General features: G+C 43.4%; 1 protein-coding gene across 1 annotated transcript in view; it reads left to right on the plus strand.

Moving 5' to 3' along the window:
* Positions 1-27,359, plus strand: part of Fto (FTO alpha-ketoglutarate dependent dioxygenase) — a 352,191-nt gene that overhangs the window by 4,328 nt on the left and 320,504 nt on the right. The gene's annotated exons all lie outside the window — the stretch shown is intronic.

Genomic DNA, 27,359 nt, shown 5'->3' on the forward strand with positions numbered 1-27,359 from the left:
CCGAGTTTGGTCGTCTCTTCCTTTGTTGAGATGATTTGACTTACTGTTTTCGGATAATGTAAAACCCACAGAAGGACTGGAAGGCTAGCACTTAGAAGTAACTCTTCTAGGCCTGCTGTCTCAACGTACAGGTTGCCATTTTGCTGTGTCAGCTTTTTTGCAGTCCTTCTGCCCCATGTATACAATCTGAAGCATTCCTGTAATTTAGTATCTTTTTTTTTTTTTTTTTTTTCCCTGTGTGCTGGGGATTGAACCTAGGGCTTTGTATATTCTAAGTAACCTCTAGCACTGAGCTACACCTAGCACTGTTTTCTTTTTAACAAACTGTAACAGTAAAAAGGAGGCTCCCACCCTCCTTACCCCTAAATGGTTCAGCATGTATTTCCTTGAAGAACAGGGGAAGTCTCATATGGTCTTCAATTTCAGAGACATTAATGTCTACGCAATACCTGCTTAACCCAGTGTCCCTAGTCTTCCCTGCCTGCCAGCTGTTCTAAGAATATCGACTTTGGCCTTTTTTCTTTTCTTTGCAGGTGCCACTTCAGGATTGGACGTTTCCTTTCATTGTTGTGCCTCTTTTCCTGTAATCTATCTGGTCTCCTTTATTGTTGCTCTTTGGTGGTACCTGGAATAGAACTCAGAACCTTGATTATGCTAGGCAGGTGTTCTATTGCTGAGCTACACACCCAGCCCCAGCCCTGTTTTGTTTTGTTTTGTTTTAAAATATTTATTTATTGTATATGTCTGTCTTTTTCCTATAAAATTTGGGTGTTCTAGTACAGTTGGAGTTGAACTCAGGTCATTAGGTCCGGCAGCAAGCCCCTTAACCTGCTGAGCCATTTTGCTGGCCCAGCCTTCTGTTTTCCCTAATATCAGTTAAACTAGTTTCTGTCTTTTCTCCATCCTTAGAGGAGTCAGATTTTGTGGTGACACAGGTGTTGTTCTATGGAATGGTCATATGTTCTTTTCTTTCTGTCTCTCACTCCTCTTCTCTCTCTCTCTCTCTCTCTCTCTCTCTTTTTTTTTTTTGGTTTTTCGAGATAGGGTTTCTCTGTATAGCTCTGGCTGTCCTGGAACTCACTTTGTAGAACAGGCTGACCTCGAACTCAGAAATCCACCTGCCTCTGCCCACGCCTGGCTCCCCCTCTTTCTCAAGGCAGCTTCTTTTATGTGGCTCTGACTCCCCTGGAACTCACTGTGTAGATGAGGCTGGCCTCCAGCTCATGAGGCCTGCCTGCCCCTGCCTCTCAGCTTTGTACATTTCTCTTTGCCTGGTGCTTTGCTGTGGTTGTTGTAGGCCATGCAGTTTGGGTGTGTCAATCCTTTTGATGGACAGAGGGAGATCATATAGCCCACATGTACATTCTGGTCTGGTGAGCTGTTTGATCTGGACCAAGTGAGTGGGAAAGCTTTGGAGTATATTTTTGATGCTGAGAAGTAGAGGGATTTCCCATGAACATCAGATTTCTGGTTCCCCTAGACAAGTGGAGTCTCCATAGCACCCTGGAGTGGACTTTCTCCTTCCTCAGGGAGTGTGTAATCCACTGCATAGACTTCACCAACTCCTCCCCATTAACCCCCCGCCCCCTTCCCCAGGGTTTAGCTTTCTGTGGTTTCAGGATCCATGTTTAGCCGAGGTCTCAAACTATTAATATGTGTCATGCTTATTCTAGAGAGCAGAAGATGGCACCCACTGAATGTTTATTAGAGTGCCTCGTAACTGCTCTGTGTGTTTATTATTGGTGTTAACCACTCAGTACGGCTCATTATACATCTGATGAAGCTATTCTCTATGGTTTTAGGCACTCTGGGGAGGGGGTCTTAGAAGATATCCCCTACATCAGAAAACAGATGTGAGTTATTTAGACTGTGCCCTGGGTTAGAGGGCAGCACTGTGAGATAGAGCCTGAGGCTTGTGAAGCCGAGTTTTGTGAAGCAGAGTCTTAGAGTGGTTGCTTTAGCAAGCAACTTAACTTCTTTGGCCCAAGTTTCTTCTTTTAGAAAATTGGGTTGTTATGGATACAGTGGGTATTAAGTGAGATGTGCTTATACATATCTGTATCAGCTAGTTGTTATGGTTACAGTGGGTAATTGAGATGTGTGTATACAAAGTGGGTGTTAGGCGAGATGTGTGCATACATACATATCTGTATCAGCTAGTTGTTGTGGTTACAGTGGGTGTTATGTGAGATGTGTGTGTGTGTATATATATATATATATATATATATATAATCTGTATCAGCTAGTTTTTATAGTTACAGTGGGTAATTGAGATGTGTGTATACATAGTGGGTGTTAGGTGAGATGTGTGCATACATACATATCTGAATCAGCTAGTTGTTATGGCTACAGTAGGTGTTAAGTGGGATACGAGCATACATACATATCTGTATCAGCTAGAATGTTGTAGGTATGTAGCCCAGGTGTTTTTATAACCCCTACAGTCACCATCACCTCTACCACTAACAGTTTGAACCTCACAGATATTTAACCTAAATTTTAAAAATGGTATTTTCTGAAGGCTTCCAGAACTTTCACTCCCATACATTCAGAATGGTGGTACTAGTTGGCTACCACACTGTAGAAAACTGAAAAATGGTTACTCGGTTCATTTTCTTTGTTCTGTTTTATTTCAGATGGAGAACCTGGTTAAGTTCTTTAATGTTAGGTCCTGGAGCATGTGGGTAGTCGTGGCAAGCATGGAACTGTTGTTTATCCTTGGAGGATGATTAACATGGGGCCAGTATGAGGGTAGTGAGTCTTGTCATGGTGACAAAGGGAATCTAACATGGTCTGGGGTATACAGAAGTATAACCATTCCCCTAGGAAGACATGCTTAGCTTGATCTGAGGGTTCATGGATACCTTTCTGAAGACGATCTATTCAAGGCACACCCTTGGGAAAGGCCTGGAACCTCTTTAGAGACTTTTTAGAAATATTGAAACTATTTCATTAGTTAGAGAATTAAAGAAGATTAGCTTCAAGGGTTCTTATGATGGCCTGGCATGGATCATTTTCTTTCCTACAGTGTAAGTGGAAATAGTGTATTTCTTGTATGTATCATTATAAACTTAATAGTGATAGTGATAATTTTAAATTTCATACATTTTTCCACAAGAGCCTTTCTTTCTTTTTTTCTTTTTCTTTCTTTTTTCTTTTCTTTTCTTTTTTTTTTTTAGCAGTGAGTGTAGGTTATCTAGATTAAACTACACACTTACACAAATACATACTATATATGTGAGTACTGTTAAATCTAGGCTCAGTATTTGAGAGAAAACATATTTGTCTTTCTGCTTCTGGCTTAATTCACCTACCATAAACAATGTCCAGTTCTATCCATTTTCTTGCAGGTGTCATGAGTTCCTTTTTTCTTTGTGGCTGAACAAGATACCATCGTGTTTATGAACCATTTCTTTATCTAGTTGTCTAACCTGGGTCCATTTCATGGCCATGGAGAATAGCTGGCTGTGAACAGGGTTGTCCAAGAAGTTCTGTGGTATGTTTTCTTAGAGGCCTTCAGGCATGTTCCCAAATGGTTTGGATGGGTCAACAGGCCCATTGTTTGCATTGAGAATTCTCTGTACCGATTTCCAAAGTGACTGCACAAGTTCCCACTTCTACCAGTGGTGAATGTGTAGGGTCCTTGTTTAGATATACCTGTGGCAGCCTTTCTGATTGGGGTGATAAGGGATCTCAGAGCAGTTTTACATTTATTTCCCTAATGGCTAAGGATGTTGGATAGCTCCACAAATACTCATTGGCCATTTATCTTTCGTTTGAGACCTGTTGATGCTTTCCACTGTTTATTTTAATTTGAGGTTGCTGTCTCCAACGAACCATGTTCATTTCCTTGTTCTTTTTGAGTGTCTCGGTTTCCTTGTGGACTCCCCTTCCCCAGCTGGCATTTCGTTATTCCTGCTGTTGATAGTCTCACCGTTTGCTGACCCTTCCCTCTGTTCCTGGCTGTCCACCTCAGGCCTTGGATTGAATGAGTCTGCAGATACCCTCTTTGAGCCACTAACTGTTTTTGCTCGTGGCCTTTTGAAATGTGCTTTTGGCATCCTATCCGTTTCAGGATCTTGGGTTCAGGGATGGAGGAGTGATCTTCTGGAGGGGGCCTGTTGCTTTGCTTTTTCATATTTCTTTCTTTCTTTCTTTCTTTCTTTCTTTCTTTCTTTCTTTCTTTCTTTCTTTTTTTTCTGTATCACTAATTACACATCTGCTGGTTTGGATATTCTGAGGTTTGTTTGTTTTCTTTTCCCCCATGTGTGGTGGTCTTGGAGGTATCACTGAGTATTCTACTCCTGAGAACTAAGCCTCAGTACCCCTGAGAATAGAGGAAACTGTGGCACCATCAGAAAGCCATGCATGATGCATAGATATGCCTAAAGTGAGTCACAGCCCACAGGTACATTACCGGTGACCGTCAGACAGAAGTGGTCACAGTGTGCTGTGAATGTGGCAAGAGCAGCCGGGCGAGGTAGCGAGCCACTCCAATCCGATAGCCAAAATGCCTCTTTAGTACAGGAGAGAGACCGGGGTCGGGGGAGGAAACACAGTGGGGAAAAAGGGAAAAAGACAAAAGTTAACTCTAAGGAAGAAAGATTGCCAGTAATGAAGAGCAAGCCAACCAACCAACAAGCAAGGCCAAGGCTGGATGAGTGTGTGAAGGGGAAAAGTGGATGTTTAAGAAGAGTGAAGTTGAAAGTACTGCTAAAAGTATGGTCAAAACAAACAGGAATCACCATGGAGGAAGAAAAAGTTTTTCTAGTGGCTTCTTTTTGGGTCCTTGGATATTGGGAGACCTGAATTATATGCACAGAGGTCGAGGAGGGCTTTTTACCGTCATGGTTAGCTTCAATATCAACTTAAAATATCTGAGAAGAGGGAGCTACTACTGAGGAATTGCTTCCATTGGATTGATTGGTCTGTGGGCATGTCTGAGGGGCATTTCCTTGATGTAGGAGGGCCTAGGTCACTGTGGGCAGTGCTACCCCTGACTAAGTGGGTCTGAAATGCCTTAAGGAAACCAAGCCATTTACCAGGGCTCACCTGTGTCTTCTGTTTCAAACGCTCACCTTTGGTTCCTAGATTGGCAACCCTAGGTGATGGACTGTAACCTGTAAGCTGACATACCCACCTCAAGTTGCCTTTGTCTTGGAGTTTTATTATAAGAGAAAGCAAAGAACCCTTTAAAGGATCTTGTGAAAGGTACGGCCACGCCCAAGGGATGAGGCACACAGGGGCAAGTGTCAAAGAAGGTATACAAAGTTCTTTTGCCTACTCCAGCTGTGCTGTTCATGTAATCACCGCTATTCAGTTATAACTGGTTACGATCGATGCTCTTCACTGACAGCTTGCTTAGATTTAGGACCACTGAGGAGATTGGGCACACACTGGTTGTCTGTGAGGGCATTTGAAGAGATTAAATGAGGGGTAGAGACCCGCTCCATGGCTGGGGTCCCAGATAACAAAAGAAAAGAAGATCCAGTTTAACCAAAGCTTTGGCTGAGATGAGAAGCTTCAAAAGGAAGCCCCAAAGTTCCAGGAAAAAAAAATGGGGATTTTAATGCTTAGCTTGGGTGAAAAATGGTAGCTGTGTAGGCACAGGGCTGGATGAAATTGGATCTAATGGAAGAGCTGAGTTGAACCTCATGGGGTCCTGCCTGGTAGATTCTTGTAGACTCCTGTGCATTTCTTCCTCTCACACATGGGGCAGGACCCTCCTGCAGTGAGGGTCTTTGATCTCATGTGCGTCAGGCCGGTTATGGCCTTTGGGAAGAAGTTGACAGTAATACTTTTAGGCTTTATGGTTTGTTTTGGAAAGTGGTGCTTCGAGTTACAGTGATTCATCCTGGGTGAGAGGAATCTTGGTTTGAACTTCTGGGAAGAAGCAGGGCAGGAGGTCAGAGAAACCATGGCTCTGAGGTTCTGAAGCCTTCCTTGTCTTTTAGTTCAAAATACTCAAGCAAGCCACAGCATCCCACATCAGGACGCTGTCTTCTAAGCCCCTGCCTTGTCAGCCTTGCTCTGCAGATGCCATGTGGCAGGCGTCCCATGACCAGACTTGCAGGAGCCAACAGTTTTAGGACATATAGGGAAATGGGAATGAAGACTGACCCAGTGCAGATAACTCACCATCTCGGGTACTTACAACCACAGCTGATGGATCCTGCTCTGCCCCCTTTTGTTTTCTTTCCTCTCCCTAATCCTCCTTCATCTGTTGCATGTCTTCTCCAGTACCATCACCTTCACTCTGTGTTTTATTGCCTTCGTCATTCAATTCTAGTTTCCAAATCACTTGAAGTACCTTCTGGACATTTGACATGCGATACAATTGAGTAAGAGCAATTACTGCTGCTTTCTATTATTTCAGTCTGTTTTATGTTGATTTTCAAGATGGAATTCAGTGTCTTCCTTCTCCTCAAAAGTCTTAGAAACTTTGAACAACCATTAGCTTACCTGAACACAGCATTTTGTGGAATTCATCTTTTTCTGGTGGCGTGTGTCTTCCCTGTAGGGGACATTAGCAGTCTGTTGAGGGAAGACTGCATGGCGGAGAGCCTCCAGTGTGTTCTGTATGATACACATGCCTCTTGTTAATTCCAGCACCCCTTTGTGCCTACTAAGCACTCTTGTCTTGGCAGAGTTTGGCTAAAGGCTAAAAATATCTCAATCTGGCAAATGCTTGACTCTCCCATGTTCAAGAATAGCTACCAGTATGAACCATTCTATATGAAACTACAGAGGCTGAAACAAACTACCATGCTGATACACCCTTCCCACTTCACAAAGCCTGAAGCCCCTGGTGCCACAGTTCACATACTCCAGTTCCTCAGAGGCCGGCGTCCTTTAGATGCTCTACTCGACAGGCCAATTCTGCCTCTGAGGGCGTCTGTCTTCTCTCTTTTATTTCCATGCCACCTCTATCAGTCCCAATCAATGTCTAATATTTTGGTTCTGACGCCAGGAGGGGTTTTATTGGGCCTGAGGCCATGACCCCTGCCCTAAACAACTCTTTTCTCTCTGCTTCTCTCCTCCTTCCTCTCCCATTTTCCTCTCCTTTCTCCCACCAAACCCCACTGAGAGGTCCCCAGGCCTCCAGACTCACTTTGGGCTCAATAGTCAGTGAATGTCTCGTTTGACCTCTGTGCAGGTGAGTGGCACAAGTCCCTTTGACAGAACACTTTCCCTGTTCTTGAGTTATTGACTCGAGGGCTAACCTCAGTTTTAGCTCCCTCCCTTCCTTTCTTCCTTGCCCATCTCATTCTGTCACCCCTCTGATCTCCAGAGCAGAGGCTTTAGGTCATTCACGCACAGCTGAGCCAGCCACAAGCAGGCCTCTGCTTTGACTCCTGCCTCCAGCTTCCCACCCTGCTCGAGCTCCTGTCCTGACTTCTTTGCCGATGAACCTGGCTGTGGAGTCCTAAGCCACGTAAACCCTTTCCTCCTCAATTTGCTCCTGCCATGGTGTTTCCTTGCAGCAATAGGGACTCTAATAAAGACGAATTGGTTCCGGGGTAGTGGGGTATTGCTAAGAGAGACCTGACTGCGTGTTTTGGGGACGATTATGGAAGGACTTCGGAATGTTGGGCTAGAAAAGCCAGGTGTTGAGAGCCCAGTGAGCTGTTCTGTGGGAGCTTTGAAGAGAAGAGTGCTGAGGGTGATTCGGAGGAAGGAGGCCTGGCTCCTGAAGTTGCAGAGGGAAGTTTAAAGACAATCTCACCGCCATTTGCTATTTCAAAGTAAGGTTCTGTTGTCCTTCCCAGTTGGGGCTGAAGATTCAGCCATGATTAACCAGAGACCGGCCCCACTGAAGTGGACACTTTGCACCACTGGAACAGTTGATAATGGCCAGTTGGAGCTCAGAGGTTAGCAGTGATTAAGAAGAGACCAGAATCACTGAGGTGAAGTCTGTGGAATGGTTTTTGAGTCAGCACAGAGAAGCTGTGCTCCAAAGGAGGCCACGGTCGTGTCTGGTGCTGGCAGCTGAACTTGGTAGCATAAGTCACCCAGGTGGTATTGGTTTTGAAGGCATAAAGGGTCACAGAGAGCGCCTGAGGCTCGGTACTGTGTACCAGTACTGGAGTCCCTGAGGAGAGCCCAGGAGAGGCCATTGGTCAAAGCACAGCCCAGTTGTAGAAAGAGATCCCACATTGTGGAGATGCTGGTACGGTGGGTCAACCAGCAAGATCAGCAGTGGTGGAGTGGAGCCTGAACTCAGAACACTAGCTGTGGGTGCTGCAGAGGGCAGAGCTGGAGAATCATCCTCAGCCCAGGAGATCATGAATGGGTCCCAGACACTGGACTGCATTATTAATTATACCACATGAAGGGGTTTGCTTTGATCTGATTGTGACTGTGCCCTGGGTCTTCTCTCTTGAAATAGAAAGTATTTCAATTACTTTTGATTTTACAGGAGCTCACAGTTAAAGGACTTTGAACCTTTAAAAGAGATTTTGAACTTTTAAAGAGTCTGGACATTTTAAAGGGACTGAAATTTTAATGTATTTAAATTTGTAAAGACTGGGACTTTTAAAATTATTTATGTTTTTAATGTGAGCTCTTGGGAATGAGTGAGAAAGGGAAAGGTGGTGGCTTAATGGTGATGTTTTTGTGACAAGCTGACAAGGAGCCAATTGTACCGGAGAGTTTTATGACAACTTGATACAAGCTATAGTCTTCTGAGATGAGGGAACCTCAATTAAGAAAATGGCGCCATAAGATGAGGCTGTAGAGCCTGGCAGTGGTGGCGCATGCCTTTAATCCCAGCACTTTGGGAGGCAGAGGCAGGCAGACTTCTAAGTTCGATGCCAGCCTGGTCTATTGAGTGAGTTCCAAGACAGCCAGGGCTACACAGAGAAACCTTGTCTCGAACCCCCCCCCCCAAAAAAAAAAAACAAAAAAAACAAAAAAACAAAAAAACCAAACCAACAGCAACAAAAGATGAGGCTGTAGGGTATTTTTTCGATTACATATTGATGGCCCAGCCCTCTATCCTTGTGGGTGGTACTCTCCCTAGGCAGGTAGTCCTGGGTTCTATAAGAAAGCTGGCTGAGCAAGCCATGAACACAAGCCAGTCATCAGCTCCCCTCCACGGCCTCTGCATCAGCTCCTGCCTCAGGTTGCTGCCCTGTGTGAGTTCCTGTCCTGACTTCCTTTGATGAGGAACAGTGCTGTGGAAGTGGAAGGCAGTTAGAAGTTTCCTGTCTAGGTTGCTGTGCTTCATCATAGCCGCAGTAATCCTGTTAGACGGTGACTCCACCCACCCTGTCAGCGTCTCCAGGCTCAGGCTCCCTGAGTTGAGAAGGCGTTTCTCTTATGTTATATTAACTTATTTTTAATGTTTTGTTCTAATTTTGATACTTTTTATGATAAGCTCTGCTGGGTTCCAATTTCTGCCTGTTCTCTTCAGGTTTGTTCTTCTCTGAGATAAAATGTTCTTTTCCCACCTCATCACACCTCTGTTCTACACGTGTCTGCTTTTGCTTCTTCGAAGTCTAGCAATATCTTGACTAAAGATATCTCTGTTGTTTTCCTTTCACAATAAAATTATAAAAAGAAAATCCCTAAAAACAATAATGTTCAAAATCTTGGTTTATTAAAATGTCTTATGTATGATTACATGTAATAGGCTGTTTATATGTGATTATGTTTTCTTTCTTTACATCATGTACTGATTACCAAATTGACTTATAACTAAATGCTCATATAAACTAAAAGTTGTTAACTTGGCCCAACTTCATTTTGTACATAATGTAAAAAATAATCTAAGTTCTAATCTAAAATAAAAAAAAAAAAGACAATGAGTAGTGGTCCTAAATCTTTCTTTGGAACAATTAACATGATTTTGTTTTGTTTTGTTGTTTGTTTTTTGTTCCATAGAGACAGGGTTTCTCTGTGTAGCCCTGCCTGTCCTAGAACTTGATCTGTAGACCAGGCTGGCCTGGAACTCAGAGATCTGCTTGCCCCTTGCTTCCTGAGTGCTGGACTTAAAACTGTGCCTCACCACTGCCCTGCGTTCTTCTGTTAATCATGGTGTTAAACTCTCAATGTTTTCGGTAAGGTTGTAGTAGAGGAGGCCCAGTGGCTGATTCTGAACTTAGCTGGCCAATGAAAAAGTCTCACACCCTTCTGCCAACCCAGTTCTATCCTGTAATGGACAACAGTGACACAGATCATCAGTCTTGCTGACCCTTCCTTAGCTGGGCCTTCCTTTGAACACTCTACTGGATGCCCTTTCTACATCATCTTTTTGCCAGCTTGAGCAGTTGAGAGAGTGATCTGTGGGCCCCTAACCTCTAAAGGCAGTTCAGGTGCCTCTGAGCTGGAGACTGGTGGGCTCTGGGCATGTCTTTCAGGACTCAGAACGAAACCAGCCTTTCTCCGCCTCAGTTAACCTTACTGTCTCACCAGCTCTGAAGACCTTAAGGAAATTTCAGATCAGCCTACCCTCCTTCAGGACCAGCTCAGTTCTTTGATCACTGCAGTACTCCAAAATTAAAGAGGACTCGATCTGACTGCTGCTAACGATGGGATCTGTGCCCTCCACCAACAAATCCAAACTCTTCCAAGATGTGGCCCAAAGACAGACCAGGCCAGAGAAAACATCAGTGACACGCCTCCTCCTTGTTTATTCAGAGGATGCAGTGGCATTCGCATTTCAGGTCCTGTGCAGTAAGAGAATGCCATGCTCCTGCTGCAAGAACCCCTCTCCCCTTCCACCTCAGCACGGATACACTTCTTTACATTAGTCCTCTGTGCTCTCTTCTTCCCTTCCGTTGTTGCTTCCGCTTAGGCGACTGTGCCGCAGCGGGCACACTGGCCACCCTGGCTAACCTAGACATGGAGGGGAAGTCTCGCCACTCTAATCCTTGGCTTCATGCACTGCCACCCTCAGACTTCACCCCTGCGAGGGCGCCCCTCCAGTTTTAAATTTTCAGATAGAAATATCTGTGTCACTAGCTACTGTCCTTTATTTCTCCTCTTCTCCCCACTTCAGGATCCTCTGTGGCCTTCACTCCTTCAGCTCCCCATTCCTGGGCAATCTCTGTTTCACTCTGACAAAATCATCCCTTTTCCACTTGGGAGGCAGAGGCAGGTGGATTTCTGAGTTCGAGGTCAGCCTGGTCTACAAAGTGAGTTCCAGGACAGCCAGGGCTATACAGAGAAACCCTGTCTCGGAAAAACAAAAACAAAACAAAACAAAAACAACAACAACAAAAAAAAAAACCAAAAATCATCCCTTTTCAGCCCTCTAGTTATTCCTAAAATGTTTCTCCTGGAGTCTGTATCCACAGTCAGAATCCACTGCAGCTGATCAAGTTTAAACTCTCCTGCTCTATGAGAAGTCAACCAGACCTACCCTTCTCTCTGACCCCCACCTTAGATCCTGTGAACAGAGCCCAGCCTTGCCCTGGTTTCCCCCTAACCAGCCAGAAGTCGATGGGGAGACTCGCTGCCTCCTTTCCCTTTGTGTTGTTTTCAGGGTCTACAGTAAAGGGGAAAAATATCTCAGTCACAAGCGCTTGCTTCCTGACCCTCCCCATGTTCAAGAATGACGGCTAATATAGTCAGTTCTATCTGAAAGTGAGGCCAGACATTTATCTTCGGAGCTCCCACCCTGATGCACCTTCCCCCTCGAAGCCCCACAAATCCTGAAGTCCCTGGTGCCACAGTGCACACTCCAATTCCTTAGAGTCTGTGGTCCTTCAGGTCTGATTGAAAGACCAATTCTGCTTCTGGGACATCTGTCTTTTCTCCTTTATTTCCACGTCACCCCCATCAGTCCCAATCTAACATTAGTGATGTAAGTCTGGGCATTTAGAAAATAAAGGTCAAGAAATTTGGGCCCACTCTTTTTTAAAAAAATTATCATTTTCTATATTACTTCTGGCGTTTAACATTTGCCAAACACAGCAAATATCCCATAAATATTTATTCAGTGAATTCTCAAGAGTGCCACTTTTATTGGTCATCAGGCTTTTTAATAGAGATGGAAGTAGAATTTGAAAGAAATAATGGAAAATGATTAGGTACTTAGGGATTTGAAATTAGTCACACACTAATGGGGTAGCAATTAATTTTGAGAATCAAGATTCATCCATTGGACATGTGCTTTGGCAGTGGTCAACAATTCTAACTTTTTTCTTTCAATTTAAAAATGCCAATTTGCCATGTGTATTTAGTGTATTCTGTTGTTGTTGTTGTTGTTATTATTATTAGATTTTTCCCTTCTTCCTGCCCTCCTTTCCTTCCCTCCCCTCTCCTCTCCTCTCTTTGTTTTGAAATAGTGTCACTGCAGCCCAGGCTGACCTCACATTTACTGTGTAGGTATGGATGCAATCCTCAACTCGTCAATGTGCCCTGACCCAGCCGAGCAGTCCTGAGTCCTGCCCGCCTTACACATATTTCCGAACAGTTGTTCTTGGCAGACTTGCAAGGCTAGCCTGGGTTTGAAAGGTTACGTCTGGAGTTGGAGCTGTCGGTTTCCATTTTGAACGTTTAAAAACATTGTGTTTTAAGTGTGTTACAAAACCCTTAAGGTGAGATTTGGTCCTCGGAGCTCATTTTTAAGCATATCCTAGCCTAGTTTAACTGTTGCTGCGCGCAGTGTGGTGCAGCTGACCTTTAGCACTCGTCTTAGACAGCAGAGACTCTCTCCTACTTCCCTACTGCCCTCACCAGTCACTGGTCTGGTCTCCGAGGCTGCTAGTCTGACCACCAGCTTTGCGTTTTTATTTATACCCAGTGCCCGGTCGGTCTGCTCCTGTGCATTTGTTTGCTCTGTAGTTTTGGAACTGACCTGCTTATAGAGAGACCATGCCTTCTGTTTGGCTGAAGAATTGCTCTGTAGATGAAGGGCAGTGGAGGGCTTAGCAGCTGTAGAAAACAAGTATTAACTTGTTTGAAGGACCATATCAGCTTGCCTCTGGTCCGAGGAGATGTTCTTAACTGTTTGTGATCAGAGAAGTCAAGAGCTCTGATTTCTTTGTCAGCCCTAAGCCTGCCCTATGGCACCGCCACTTAGTGCCTGGATCACTCAAGGGCGAGCCTCAAGGGCCTGTGTTTCTCCAGTAATAATATAAAACCGGCTGGTGTCACCACCTCAGCTCACTGTGCTGAACTGTGAGTGATTAAAGTCTCAGGGCTGTGTTAATAAGGATTCTTTCTGAGAGCAGCATTCTAGCTCCTCACTGTTTTCTGAAAACAGAGATGGAAAATTGTGCTGGTGAATTCTCGCCCGCCCGTCAGCATGAACATTCTACTTTTTTTTTTTTCTTTATTTGCTTGAGAGTCTGAGCTGAGCAGCAGGCACACATGCAAACCTTACAGTGTCCGCGGATGCCAGCTGGTCCTCATGCCAGTCATGGTGTTTAGGTAATAGTGTGCCGTTGTTGTTGTTGTATCAGCAGCTAATATACTGCAGGCAGTTTTGGTTTGAGTCACATTGTTGCTGGTAACACTATTAATGAGACAGTGATTGGGAAATAGCAGTCATTGTTCTCATAAAACACGATCCTCCTGTGGCAGGCACAGGCGGGCAGAGGAACCACATACGCAGGCAGGAGGATTGGGCGAGGGCCACTGTTGCCAGCTTTTAAATTCAGCAGACCCCTGCTGCTTAAATTGTCCCAGCTGTTAATGCTGGAGCCATTACAGTAATGGACTGAGCAAATGAAGGAGAGCGAAGACACGCACACTTTATTACCAGAGGGGCCATTTCTCCTCATCTGTAATAGCAGCAGTGCTTCATATTGATCAGACCATCAAGATACTAATCCTCTGTAAAATTACTTGTTATAACTGAAAATGTGTTAATCCCAATCAGTCTGTGTCCTGACTGTCTACTTACTATTGAATACAGACTGTTGGATGGTTTATTTTTCATGATTTAAAGCCTTTGCCTTGAAAATGACTGGTGCCGCCCTCACAGCCCTGAGTGCTCGATCTAAGCTGTAGCCCTGGGTTGTCTTTTTGTTTTAAGCAGAACATCACCCACTTAATTAAGGAGTGAGTGTCTGTCTGGCCATCTGAGTTATGCTGTGTTTTATGGTCCTCTGGATTTATTAAGCATCTTGTTTTACATTCAGTCTGTGGTTTGTGCTGTAAATAAAAGCAGAGCCATCTTGCACATATTAAATGTGCAGGTACCAAATGTCAATAAGTACCGGGGTGGGAGGCTCTTTGATTTATATTTCAGCGCCAGGTTGTGCTCTGGCGATTGACCGCATCGTCAGGAAGCATTCGCTGTCTTCTGTTTAGCAGATGTGAATTTTGCATTGTTATCTGAGGAAGTTTCTAGTCATTTCTGCATCCTTGGTTTAGGAGATTGCTTTTTTAGACAACGAGGCCTTTTGACTACTGTACCTCCCCACCCCTGATTTGTGAGAAATGACGATCGCTAGGAATTCTAGGATCTGCTGAAAACTGCTGAAAATTTATAGCTTCCTTAATATTTAGAAATTTGGAAATTATTCCACAAAGTTTCCATTTTTTACTGTAATCTCTTTCCACATGCCTTATATGCATGTTTGTTTATAGATTCAGATAGTTTCTTGGCAATATACATTTCTTACTATGATGTCATTACTCAAGGCATTTGTGTGGCATTTTCTGTAGAGTACTTTCAGTGATAATTAGTCCTCTTTGTGAGCCAGTCTGTGTGTTAGGTTCTGGAGAATCAAGGACAGATGAAGTGTAACCTTTGCCACTGATGACGTCAGTGCTGTTGAAGCTATGCCTGTAAGCAGATAATGACGGCAGGGCCATGGCAAACAGTGGAGCCCACCACGATTGCAGGGCTTGGGAATGAATGAGCAAAGGCTACGGTTCGGTGAAATCAGCCTGCGGGGGTTGCTGCTGTGTCAGAGAACACAGCTGCTGTTTGTATAATTATCCTAAGCCTTGTTTAAGAATGACTTCTAGCTGTGTGGAAGAATTTTCAGAGGGGACATGTTTACTGTGCTCTGGGGACAGTGAGAGGAAGGGTTTCTGAAAAGGTTCTGATCGGTGGCCACACTTTTGGATATGTGTAGCATTTCACTAGCAGACTGCTTTAAAGGAACCGAGTGCTTATTTGATTGCCTATGCCCTGGACTTGGCATTAGAAATCAATCCCGCTGTTTTAGGAGGTAGTTCATCTGAAGAGGCGGTAGCCTGTGGTAGTTGAGAGCACAAATCCACAGATTTTTGGATCTAGGCTGCTTTGTTGTGTCCCCCACCGGCCCCCTTGCTACTTGCCAGGTGACTGAGGGTTTGCAAGTCACGTGACCATTGAGCGTCACTCATCATCTCTGCAGTGGGGCTGGTAATCAATCGTGGTAATCAATTGTGGTGAAGATCAAGGGGCTTGAAGTATGTAAGGCATTTAGGACAATGATGGCTGCCACTACCTTCCGAGCGACTGTAATGAGATTAGTTTGCACATGTGAGCTGTGAGAGTTGGATTTGTAAATGTTATAACCATACTGTGTGTGGTATAAGATGGTGAAACGTTCATTACTTAATATATTTTTCTTTCCTGATTACAATAATGATTTGGAGAAACTGAAAAAGGACTTTTTAAAAATATTTTTTTTTTAGAATGAAAGTCCCCTGTAATCCCCTAGAGATGACCACTGGGATGTTTTTGTTTTTGATTTGTTTACAATATTGTATAGTGTTTATTATGTACAATACACATAGTATGATCTTCACACTTAAAACATATTTACAATGTAAAAATTTATATATTTTAAAAACTCAGGTTGTACATATGGTCTTCACTTACGAAAACATTTTGAACAAAAGTTGGAGTCATGTATCTTGTACCCCGTTTTTCTCGCCAATATCCAACGTATTATGAATATTTTCCTATCATTGTACTGATACATAATGTCTTCGTGTGCAGTTTTTCCCTCTGTTACAGGTCGTTGTTTAGTGAGCACTTATACATAAATCCCTGCACATCTGTGGACTTTCCCCTAGAGTGAATGAATGGAAAGAAGGTGACCTTTGTAGGTTGGCCTTTGTCTAGAGCTCAGGACACTATTTGTGCCAGGGAGGGGGTGCCAGTTTCTTATTTAAACAAACACAAAAAACCAAAAAAACAACCAAAAAACTTACATGAAAATGGTTTTTGGTACATTCTTCAAACTCTGGGAATTGCCGTGAAGTGAAAATCCCTGTCAGCTATGGGGAGGGGGAGAGGCGGCTGCTGCCCGGCTGCTGGCTGTGGAATGAGCTTGTGCTTCCTCAGTGACTGTCCTTGCTGGAATCCTTCCTGGCCTGTTGATTGGCCAGTCAGTTCTTCCAGCTCCTCCTGCTCCTGTAGCCCTGGTTCATTTTGCAGTGGTGTTTTGCCTTTTCCTGATTGGCAGGGACTTCTCATTTGTTAGTCCTCTGACCTCCCTCCAGTGGGTAACTAGTTATCCTTTACCCAGCCTCCTTTTCCATGTTGATTGTGAGTTAAGTCGTTACCTGAGCCTTTTGTTTTACTTTTCTTTGTTATTGTAGACACACTGTTTTAATTGCTAATGTTTCTTTTAATATCTGGAAGTATAAAGACTCACAATTACTCTATTTTCAAATTTTTCCTTGGCTCTTTTATTGTACTCTGGGCAACTTTTTTCCCCTAAAATTTTCAAGAATCCCTATGTGTTCACCAATTCTAGGGCAATTTAGTTACTATTACATTAAATTTATTAATTAGTAAAGAACTGAGCTATTATAATTTCCTCATTCAACCTATTTCATTTCATAATTTTTTGAAAGTTTTATAATTTTAGTTACTATATTATTGTCTTTTGGGGTTATTCTTGGTTATTTGTATTTTTAACTACCGGTCTTTTACTTCCTATTATTTATTTATTTATGTATTTTTTTCGAGACAGGGTTTCTCAGTGTATCCCTGGCTGTCCTGGAACTCACTCTGTAGACCAGGCTGGCCTCGAACTCAGAAATCCGCCTGCCTCTGCCTCCCAAGTGCTGGGATTAAAGGCGTGCACCACCACTGCCCGGCTACTTCCTATTATTTTTAAGTTATATCTTTTGACTGCTTTGAAAGATGGCTTTGAGTCCAGGACAGACTGCATTGTTATTGTTCTTAAAGATTTGGTTGATTTTCTCTATTTCTAAGGTATATGTTAGGTAGATAATGTCTTTTGCAAATACACTTGTCTACATTTGATAATGTTTGTCCTTCAGTTTCTGAACCTGCAGTGGTGCTGTTGCTGTTGCTGGTGCCGCTGGTGCTGGTGCTGGTGCTGGTGCTGCTGGTGCTGGTGCTGGTGCTGGTGTTAGTGCTGCTGGTGCTGCTGGTGCTGGTGCTGGTGCTGGTGCTGCTGGTGCTGGTGCTGGTGTTAGTGCTGCTGGTGCTGGTGCCGCTGGTGCTGCTGGTGCTGTTGCTGTTGCTGGTGCTGCTGTTGCTGGTGCTGGTGCTGGTGCTGGTGCTGCTGGTGCCGCTGGTGCCGGTGCTGGTGCTGCTGGTGCTGTTGCTGTTGCTGGTGCTGTTGCTGTTGCTGGTGCTGGTGCTGGTGCTGCTGGTGCCGCTGGTGCTGGTGCTGGTGCTGCTGTTGCTGGTGCTGGTGCTGGTGCCGCTGGTGCTGGTGCCGCTGGTGCTGGTGCTGGTGCTGGTGCTGCTGGTGCTGGTGGTGCTGGTGGTGCTGGTGCTGGTACTGGTGTTAGTGCTGCTGGTGCTGGTGCCGCTGGTGCTGGTGTTAGTGCTGCTGGTGCTGCTGGTGCTGGTACTGGTGTTAGTGCCTCTGGTGCTGGTGCCGCTGGTGCTGGTGTTAGTGCTGCTGGTGCTGCTGCTGGTCCTGGTGCCGGTGCTGGTGGTACTGACAGGTGCTGGTGGTGCTGGTTCCGGTGGTACTGCTGGTGCTGCTGGTGCTGCTGGTGCTGGTGCTGCTGGTCATGTTGGTGCTGCTGGTACTGTTGGTGCTGGTACTGCCGGTGGTGCTGTTGCTGGTGGTGGCGGCAGACAGCCAGGCCACTTGGAGTTCTGGTATGAAGTATATATAATAATAGCAGTTGGCAGTAATCTTTGATTCTTTAATTTTTTTGAAGGATTGATGTGGGGTTTTTATAGAAGTTTTTGGTATTTCTTCACAGGATAATGTCTTCATTTTTATGGATAGACTGTAAGTTATTAATAGAGCTTCCAATAGTGGCTCTGTAGATAAATCCTACTCCATCCATTAATATACTGCTGAATCCAACTTTATAGTATTTCAATTAGAGCAGTAAAATGGGTCTATAGCTGTGATTAATTTAGAACGAGGGTGGTTCTCCCTAGGGGTTGTAATGAAAATCTGTGACTGGGCCGTATTTGGCCTGCATAAGTGTCGTCACAGTCCAGACCGTTGTTGTTGAAGGCCCGTAGAGCTCTTTTTGCTGGTTGGATAAATTAGCAGCCTATAGTATGACAATACTGAGAAGCGTTCCTTCGCGAGCTTTGTTCATTTACTTTTCTGTAGTTGTTCCTGTTCACGTTGTTTTCAGTGTGGTGCGGTGCTGTCTAACCCAGTGTGTGTCTAACCCAGGTCTGTGTGCTCAGCCAGTGCTCTGCCGCTTTGCCTGCGCTCAGATCTCTGGCCCTGTCAATTTAGTCATCTTTAGGAATGTCCTTTGGTTGTTTTATTTTTCCAAAAATGGAGATTTTCAAATTTAATGACAGGAGGGGCTGGAGAAATGACTCAGTATTTAAGCCCTCTGGCTTCTCTTCCAAAGGACCTGGGTTCGATTCCCAGCACCCACATGACAACTCTCAACTGTGTGTAACTTCAGATCCAGGGGCTATAGTACCTTCCTCTGGCCTCTATGAACAACAATACATATGGTACACAAACATGCATGCAGGCAAACACCCGTACACATAAAAAAATTTTTTAAAATGACATTGAACATATCCTCCTGTTCAGAATTGTGTATTGTTTTATAGTACTTTTTATAGTTTTAAAAATCAGAATATTCTGTATTCAAGTATCCTCTTTTAAAATGGGTTGCAGGACTGGAGAAATAGCGTGGCAGTCAACAACACTTGCTCTTACAGGGGACACAGGTTGGGTTGTCAGCACCCACGTGGGACTCAGCCACCCATGTCTCCAGTTCCAGGTCATCTGATACCCTTTCTGGCATCCATGAGCAACAGACATGTAAAGTTCAAGTATGTGTATGCAGGCAAGAAAACTCATAAATAAAGTAAGCCTTCAAAAAATGGGTCATATTTGCTGTTTCAAATCTTCACACATTGTTTCCACCTTTATTTTTATTAGTTCCTTTATTCTTTGTTTGCCTTCTTTATTAAATTCTTAAAATGAATAGAATGCCTCATTTATTTGTATTTATTTTTTGTTTAGATAGGAAGCACTTCAAAATCTTAAAATTTTAAGGTTGTTTTCTTTTGTGTTCTGGAACAATTTGTACATTTTTAAAATAGCACTTACCACTAAATATTGTTATCATTCAATATTGTTCTCACTCAGTAGTTATCCCTTAGTACCGTGACCACTCAATAGTTATCACTCAGTACTGTGACCATTCAGTAGTTACCACTCAGTACTGTGACCACTTAATAGTTATCACTCAGTACTGTGGCCACTCAGTAGTTATCGCTCAGTACTCTGACCACTCAGTAGTTATTTCTCAGTACTGTTCCCACTCAGTAGCTATTATTCAGTACTGTTATCCTTCAATACTCTAATCACTCAGTAGTTATTCCTCAGTGCTGTTCCTACTCTGTACTAAGACCACTCAGTACTGTTCCCATTCCGTTGTTAGTTCTCAGTGCTTACCACTTTGTACTGTTACCCTTTACTACTGTGACCTCTCAGTACCATAATGGTTTTAGTCCTCTTAGGCTAAATCTTATATTTTTATGTATTAATTAATTAGCTAATTAATTAATATTGATGGGATCAAACTCCCAATCTCCAGTGTGTTAAAAAGTGTTTTCTATTCCTGAGCTGTGTTCCTCCCAAGCTATAGTTATTTTATTTTGGAAACCCAGCACATGCATTCTTGAACACAGTAGGCACTACACTGTTTTGTGATTGGATATCATTATGAGTCCATAGGTTCACACCCCCCTCAGTAGGTTGTGATAGTGGGGAATATTTTTGGGGAGAGAAATTCACTAGTGGATGAGGGCTGATCTACTCTGATAGAAAATACCACCAGTACATTGCTGTGCACACATTCCTCGGTGTCTCTCATGCTTCATCTGAGATAGTGTCAAAGACTGAATGTGAAAGAACTTTGAACCTAACAATGTTTTAGAGACACAAATGTGATTCGAGCTGTGTTTGGCATGCATAAGATTCCTAGTTAGACAAACAAAGAAGACTTAAAGGGCTGGAGAGGTGGCTCGCTGCTTAGGAATGCTGTTTGCTTTTCCCGTGGACCAGGGAAATGAACCTAGGTCCAATCCCCAGAACCCACGTGGTAGCTTCCAGTGATCTGTAGCTCCAGTCCCAGGGCTCTGCTGTTGCCCCTCTGGTCTCTGCAGGCTCTGTACACACATGGCTCATAGGCAAAACACCCATACATATAAAATAAAAATTAAAAAAAATGGGAAAAAGGATTTAAAGTAGAGGGCTTTCAGTATTCTTGTCTTATCCACTCTGTTCTGCTGTCATGTAGAAATTATTAAGTTCTTATGAAACTATTACAGCATACTTTAATAGTGTCCTCTGAAATACGTAGCACACTTTCTTGACTGAGATTTTTTTAAGACCCACTTTTGAGGTGCCTGTTGCTGAGTGATCCTTAAGTGTACAGTGACCTAGGGGACCTGTCCCCACCTGTGCTTTTTTAGTTGGAGTGACTCAGACAGTGTCAGCATAGGTTAGTGCATACAGGGGGACAGTCCTAGGACACAGGTGTTAGTTACAACCTCATGTCCTCTGCAGACAGCTGGAGATATCATATGATTGAAAAGATATGCAATAGAAGATGTATTTTTCATAAGTTTTGGAATTCTTAGGCTAGTTTTATTTTAATTTGTTTTAGAGGTCAGTATTCCTTCTACTTTAGTTATAATTATGTTACATTGGCATTGTTTCTTTTGCACTGAATCTCACTTGTATTTTTAATTTATTTCGTTGTTGCTTTGGAGGGATGGTAGTTATCTAGTGTCCTTTACTTAAGATTTCCCATGTGTTTTGGCAAACTGAGTATCCTTTAGTAAGTTCATTTTAGATGAATAGGCTCTTTAAAAATTACTGGACAACTTTCAACACAGTGTTTCTCTGTGTGCATGCATGTGCAGTATTCTCTCTCCAGTAGACCATCCGTTGCAGTAGGAAAAGTAGGGTAGGTGTTATGGTTGGGATATATGAAATGTCTGCCTAAAGGTTAATGTATAGGGGACTTGGTTCCGGCCAGTTTGGAATGTTCTAGAAACTTCCGGTGGTGAGGCCTAGGTAGAGGAAATGTGCCACTGAGGGTGTGTTCTTAGGGACTGTACAGAAGCTTGTCCGGAGCTTCTGTCTTTTTCTCTTTGCTTCTTGTCTGTGATGGGTAAGTTGCCTCTGCTACCTGCGTCTGCCTCACCAGGCTTCCAGAATCCTCGGAGCCGTGACTGCGTGCTGATACATCCAACACAGTGATCCAGGACACATAGCTCTTCCCTTCAGGTTGTTCAGGTTAAGCTACCCGACAGTAACTATAATCTTTTGAAAGCAGTGGTAGTTTCTCTTCAGGCTGCTTTTTTAAAGGTATCATTCTTGAATTCTCTTCTATTGTTTTTAAGTATGGAGTATAGAGTTTTTCCAAAAGAGTTTTTCCAAAAGAGTTTCATCTAATAAATGAAAGTAAACTTGGTGAATTGTATTAGAGCCACAGATCTTGAAGATTTTTTTCTCATGTCTCCTCACTCATAAAGTTTTTAAGGATTTTTCTGTTGCTGTGTCTGTCTGTATTTTATTTATTCATTCATTATTTCTGGTGTCAAAATATATGCTCCCTGCAGTAAGTATGTATGGTGCACTTTCCATGCGTGATAGTTACTCTATATCTTGCCAGTAAGCCAGATTAGTTCTTGTGCCTCTTGGTGTGTGCGTGTGTGTGTGCGTGCACGTGCGTGTGCGTGTGTGTGTGTGTGTCCACGTGTGTATGTATGTGTGCATGCACGCGTGTGCACACGTAGTTGTAGGACAGAGATTTACCTTGGGCATTTTCCTCAGTTGTCTTTACCTTTATTATATTTTTACTTTTATTTGAGGCAGAGTGTCTTATGGAACCTAAAGTGCACCATTTTGTCAGATTGAAAAGTCAGCAGAACTTAGGGATCCTCCTGCCTCTGTCCCCAGCAGTGCGATGGCAGATGGATGGTGCTGTATTCAGCCTTTGCTGTGGGTGCCTGGGTCTGAACTTAGATCCTTATGTTTGAGTGCAAACACTGTACTGACTGAGCATCTCCCCAGCCCTCCGCCTACTATATTTTCAGATGTAATTACCGTTTTCACAGGGAGATAATGATCCTCCCGGCCATGCTACAAATGTGTGTATGTGTCTGGGAATGTGCTAAAATGATAGGCTCTCAACAGTTTTGTTTTGTCTTTTTTTTTTTTTTTTTCAAATAGAAACATATATAGTTTAGAAATTGAGGGTTTTTTTTTTGGGGGGGGGGATTACTTCAAAGAGCATTTATTTAACTATAGCTCCCAGCATTTTCTCCATCAACAATGGAGAATACTTGATTAGAGAAACATTTTGTATAAAATCATGTAAGAGAGTGGTAGATCTCAGGAAGAAGCTATGGGGGCGTGATAGATGTGGTAGGCCCTGCATCTGTCACTGCTTTCCAAGGGCTCTATCTCAACTGCTGAGTGTCCCGATTCATTTTGCCATTTCATCTGCAGCTCTTCTCCCTATTTTTATTTAAGACTATAAAGTTACTTCAGTGAAACTGCTGCTGTCACCTTTGCCCTTAGCTAATCAAATAGTTTACCTTGAGGGAAGCATTTATCTCCGACTTTCATTATTATTATTTTTGTAGCTGTAAAGATATATATTTTATGTCTGCAGAAGGCTGTAACAGTGAAACGAGGTATTGATCCGCTGTATTTGGCAATTTCTTTCCACCTTGCCATCAATAGCATGTCAGCATCTGTCTGTACCGGGGTTGACCTCACAAATAGCTCTTTATGCTCCCATTGGATTCAAATGATATAGTATGCTGAAAACTAAATCAATGAATGATTATCAAGTTTTTAGTATTATTTCATGACCGGAGGCAACTGGTACTCCTTGTGCCCAACAGTTCCACATCCAATGAATATGGTAAGAGGAGTAAGTCTGGCTTTTGTTCAAGTGAAAGAGGCAGGAGGGCCCCTGCTTGGCCAGCTCGTGCTCCTAAACCAATCATTTCAGAGCACTTAGACACTTCTGTGAAGCGTCTCATCTTCTGGATCAGATGCAGACAAGAGTAGCATCTTCTGTTAGCTTTCATCTCCATTCTAACGACAAGGATATAGCCATTGTTTCTAGGATTATTAAACTGTAGCGTAAAGGCTTTTACTTTTGTAAAATGATGTGGCCTTGTCGCCATGTTACTGAAGACCTAACGACCAGGTCTATTGGAAGAGGGTGGAGAATGACCTTAGTTGCCTTCTGATGGCACTGTTGTCTCCTCACAGCTCCTGAGACAAAAGTCAGGGCGTGGGTGTGAGACCTTATTTCGCTCCTCAGCTCATTTGTGGGAGGTCCTGCGTTCTTGCCCCTTCTCTGGAGCACAGAGTGGCTGGACACACCCGTCTGTCTACTTCTGAACGTTGATGAGTCTGCTGCCTTTCCTTATTAGATCGTAGTGAATCAGTTACTCAGATAAAAACAGGAAAATTGACAGTGGGATGTGGAAAGGTGGGAGGGGGTGATGGAGGGAGGGTGTGTGGGGACGGGAAGCACAGCAGCTGTCATGGGGTCACCCCTTTGTCCCTGTTGAACCCTTGATTCTGAAGATGGAGGAAGCCACATGTTGATCCATTCCCCAGACATTTTCTGAGTATCTGCTTTGTCCTGGTTAGAGAACCAGTCAAGACTCGTCCTTCCCCATGCATGTCATGAGAAACTGCTGTGCTTAGCTTTCTCGAGTTCAGCACCGTGCACTGGCTCCCCGTGCCCCCTGGGAATCACAAGCAGTTTTGTGATCATGGTCTTAGGCCTGGTCATTCAGCATAGACTGGCTTGTAAAGTCAGAGCACTGGAAGCCCACGCACAGAGTTCCTGTGGCCTTTGGGACTTGGCCTGGAGATGATTTAGGTACTGCATCTGCTAGTTCCAAACCTTACAGACAGTGTAAAAGTTTGAACGTTGAATTTATAGAGATTTGTATGACGTTTTCCTTAGGATCTGCTCGGGAAGCCTCTCTTAAATTATTGGCCTATTTTGTTGCTTATTAAGTGTCTTAGACCCACTTACAGCCCATTTTAAAGCTTTTTGTATAGGATGTTCCTCAGGATTGTGAGTGCTGTCAGTTGACTCTGGAGTCTACAAAATACTTTCTTTTGTTCATCTTATGCCAGTCTATATTAGACTCTAAAGTTCCCCACCAAGGTCTAGAATATAAGGATTTGGGGAAGACACTCCATCTCTGAATTCAGTTTTTATAAGTTTGTTTACATACAGGATTGAATATTTGGCAAGGAGCTTTCTACTTCAGATTCCCCCCGGGAAAACAGTTTATTTCATCTTGGACTCTTTATCAAGTCCTGTATTACAGAATACTCCCCTCCCTCATCATGTAGTTAATTCTGACTGGCTGGAACTTGTTATGTAGACCAAGCCAGCCTTGAACTCACAGTGGTTCACCTGCTACTGCCTCCTGATTTCTGGGATTACAGATGTGTGTCCCCATGCTGGCTCTGACTGGGTAGCTTTACGCTGAATAACTTTTTTTTTTTTTTTTTAAAGCAGCCATGTGGATAGTATTTGAATGAGCGCTTATGACTCAGGAGGGATATTCATCAAAACTACATATAGTAATGTGGGTTTATAATTTCTGTTTTTTTCCTGAGTGAAAGTTGGCAAATGATCATACATTACTTCTACATCAATTCCCTTAGGCTGTCTGCAGCTCCCAGGAAATTAGCTATGTTCTTGTTGTTAGAAAAATAGGGCAGCCAGTATGGTTTTTAATAGTGGGGTGTGTTGACTTGTTCCTTAGAGACTATGACTTCTCTCTTCAGGCTCACTTAAGGAAGGGTGGCACTAGCAGTGAGGGTTGGGGAATTAACTGTAATGTGAAACATGTAGACTGAAACCTTCACCTAAGATCCCTTTTTGATTCGTACCTCCAGAGGCTGTGTGATGGATGATTACGGGCTTTGTGGTTGTAAGTGACCCTGTTGATGGGAGGGATATAAGCAGACCTGTGCAACTTGCATTCAACTCTGCATTCTTACCAGTTGCTTTGAAGACAATGAGATGACTTTTTTTTTTTTTTTTTTTTTTTTTCCTAGCTCAATTCGAGTAAAGGAGTTGCCCACTTTTCAAGTTTTGTTAACACTACGAGTCTGGCTTGGTTGTGAAGGTTGCCTCACTCCATTGCAGAGCACACGTAACAGCTTGGGCTTATAAGTGTGTAAGGATGCACTTTTTCACATGCTGTACTTGGGGCCCTTTGTGAACTAGAATTTGTATAAACAGACTCAACAATTATGAAATGTGCTAATGAACTTCAGGTACTTAAAATTAAACTATTTCAGGAAACACAGTCATGAGCGTTCTCAGTTCTCCTCTGCTACTGGAATGATATAGGAAGATATCTGTGCCATTTTATAAAGAGTGAATGTGTAAGTCTTGTGTCTTTTCCCCTCACTCTGACTTTTTGAGATTGGAATTACATCGTGTTGATTGCCCCATTTCTCTCACCACACCCTCTATGTACCTCTCCTTGCTCTTTCAAACTCTTGGCTGCTTTTTTTCATTAATTCTTCCTATTTGAATTACATACTTTATTAGAAACTCCATAAAGAGAATTTTGTGTTTTCTTTATAATGTTTTAGGGTCTGAGATAGTACGTGTGTCTGAGGCTCTGTATGTGTCCAAAAGTGAAGCCTGCTTAAAACCATGGCTGGAGAGTCATGCTTAACTGTATACTTTGCATGCATTTGTGATTTGAAATAGGAAAAAAAGTTAAATTTGAGACAGCTTGAATGGCATGCTGTCAGTTTGGAGCTTCATGAATTGGCAATGGTCTCATTTAGGACCTTCAGATGTGTCTCTGCCTGGACAGAATGAGAGCGCTTTGCATGTTACAGAGGAGACAGCCACTCCTTGCTGCTTCTCTATAGGCAGTGGTGCATGACAGTTGCCCTTCATTGCTGGCTTCTTGGAGCTTAACCTCTGACCCTTCACTTAGTCGCTGAGCAGCAGTTGGAGCAGGTTGGAGATGTTGGTGAATGACGGGCAGTGGCCTGCAACGTGCTTGTCATTATTTGACTGTCAAAGGGAGCCTGCCATTGGTTTCCATCAAGGTTTGAAACCTCTGTGCAGCAGTCCATATTACTTAACTTCCAAGGCTGTCAACAGGACGCTCAAGTGTGCATAAAAAATCAGAGTGCTGAATCTATCTTCCACCAGGAGATAGAAGTTTCCCCATTTTTTTCTATTCCTTCTTTCTTTTTCTGTTTGTTTTTCACGTGGCTAAGTGTATTCTGATGACTTTCACAGGCCAAGGGGTTGAGTCTTGCCATGGCGAAGAAAGTGAACTGTTTTCTCAAGTGGTCTAAGTTTCAAATAGCAGAGTTTTTAGATCCAAGCATTTCTGAGAATTAAACGCTGTGTCTTGTCTTGCATATGGGGTTAGCTTTTGGGTATAAAGGATATAAGACTCATCCACAAGTGCCTGGGTTAGCTCACAGGACGAAATGTTCGCTTTGGTGTTTATGTGATGTTGCAAAACGGGAGGAGGGATCACTTTGTGATTGGGAAGCAGGAATAGAAATTTAAATTCAAGCATGAAGTTGGAAGATGTTTGATGTCCAGACTCTATCATGGGGAAGTTCAAGCAAAGAAGAAACTTGACAGTGAGTGAGTGGGTCGTAGAAAGTTTCGAGGTCAGAGCTGGGGAGCTGGCTCAGTCAGAGAAGGGCTTGTAGAGGAACTGAATCTGGATCCCCGCCACCCATAGAAAAGAAACCGAGTCCCCTGGTGAGAACCAGTGGATCCTGAGGGCTTACTGGACAACCAGTCTAGCTGAGTTGGTGAGCTCCAGATTCAGAGACTACACCCTCACACACACATGTCCACATATAACACAATAGGGAAAACCTTCAGAAGTCAGTCCTATGCACTGTAGCTTTTGAAGAGAAAAAGAGGCTGTGAAAATTATCTGTGCTAACTCTGTCACTGGAACAAAGACTGAGACCTTGAAA

This window comes from Mus pahari, chromosome 20 (genome assembly GCF_900095145.1).
Source record: "Mus pahari chromosome 20, PAHARI_EIJ_v1.1, whole genome shotgun sequence".
Lineage (NCBI taxonomy): Eukaryota > Metazoa > Chordata > Mammalia > Rodentia > Muridae > Mus > Mus pahari.